The sequence below is a fragment of the Trichechus manatus genome, unplaced genomic scaffold (assembly GCF_000243295.1).
Source record: "Trichechus manatus latirostris isolate Lorelei unplaced genomic scaffold, TriManLat1.0 scaffold00308, whole genome shotgun sequence".
NCBI lineage: Eukaryota > Metazoa > Chordata > Mammalia > Sirenia > Trichechidae > Trichechus > Trichechus manatus.
In genome coordinates this window covers 172,776-174,391 of record NW_004444244.1, presented here as the reverse complement: position 1 = coordinate 174,391, position 1,616 = coordinate 172,776, and the positions used below count along the sequence as shown (strand labels likewise).

Genomic DNA, 1,616 nt, shown 5'->3' with positions numbered 1-1,616 from the left:
AATGAACCCTGGATGGTCTCCCATTGTGTGGGCCAATGACGGAATTCTTGAGTTTCCTGGTTGCGTGAGGGATAGAGAGCAGGTGGGGTCTCACAGTGGTGGACCAGCCACTGGGGCAGGTTAGAGGATGTCATGGTACCTGGGACTTTCTAGGGTCTCCAGGCAAGGTGTGGAAATTGTAAGGTCTCTGAGATAACACCGTGGCATCTCACAGGCACAGGGGTCCCTGTGGGGGTGCACTGGGATGTGAGTCTGGTAGAGGGACTATGGGGCAGGAGATCAGGTATCAGTCTACTGGGAGTGGGTATCAGGAGAAACGGGGGAAGTACTGGGCAACACACGGATGCCCTCCCCACCCGCAGCTGCTGAGCGGCCTGGGCACAGAGTCACAAGACCACTGCGGGAGGGCTAAGAACATTTTAATTTATAAATAGGATTTGGCTAGCCTCCTCCTACCCGCATCAGAAAGGAGCCTAAGGGCTGCCCTGGGAGAGGAAGAGCGCCTGGAGGTTAAAGCCCCCCGGGGGGCGGGGGGCGCAGGGCCAGTGTAAGAAGCGGCAGGTCTTAGAGCTCCACGAAGCCGGTCCTGGGCTCAGCAGTTACTGGCGGAGCCTGTGGAGAGGGTGGATTCGGTCCTCACTCTCGGAACACCAGTCTGGGCTGGCTCAGGGCCGGCTCACTCACGCACAGGCCAGTCCCACTCACGCACAGGCCCTCTCCAAAGGCGCGGCTGCCCGCCTGAGTCCCTGAAAGCCTTTCACAGGAGCCTTCTTACCTGGAATGATGAGTGGGGTGGCTTTCTCAGGTAAGGATCTACGGAGGAGCACATCAGATTAGATTAACATTGAAATCTTTTGTCCTCTCCCCAAGATTCCTGCTGCCTTCTCCCCCAGCAAGGCCCTTGTAATTCTTAGTTGTCACTTCACGCATTACAAAAGTCTGGGGCCTTTCAAGATTTGGGGTCCCTTGGGGTTGGTTATCTGTAAATAACAAATATCAATGCAAACTCAGTGAGCAGCCAAGAGGCTGTCTTTCTCCAAGATTTAGGATTTTAGCCCTGAACAGGTCTACTGAGCATGAGGTGAAGAGAACAGGGGCCACATCTTACTTGTGCTTCTGACTGGACTTGCATTTGCATTTGCTACCTGTGGGAGGAAGGCACACATGAGCTTGGGTCAAGAGCCTCTGGCGGCACCCTCTCCCCTGACCCCGCTAGCCAGGGACTCACTCAAAGCGAAGATGATTCCCGCGATGCACAGGAGCCCTGCACAGATCATCCCACCAAGCTGGAGGCTTTCCCAGTCTGCAGGAAACAGAGAAAGGGCTCAGGCCCCAATTCGTCTACACCCAGCTCCACACCATCCCTCACCAACTTGTCCGGCTAGGCAATGGAGGGGCAGGGTGGAGTGTTAGCTCTTACCATAGTAGAAGGGACTGTCTTTATCTGCAGGAAAAAGAAGTTAAAAAAAAATAAATAAAACCCAGAACCTGGAGGCAGGAGATGGGGGTCTTAAGAGGGCAAATGAAGTGGCAGAATGGGCCGGGCGATTTGGGGCCTGACTCACCGAAGATGCCACTGGCTTCCAGGGCGGGCAGGCCTGGGTGGAGAGAAGCAG

At 55.2% G+C, this 1,616-nt stretch overlaps 1 pseudogene; it reads right to left on the bottom strand.

The window, feature by feature from the left end:
- Window positions 1–1,104: 1,104 nt before the first annotated feature.
- Window positions 1,105–1,616, bottom strand: part of LOC101357689 (40S ribosomal protein S14-like) — a 25,210-nt pseudogene continuing 24,698 nt past the window's right edge.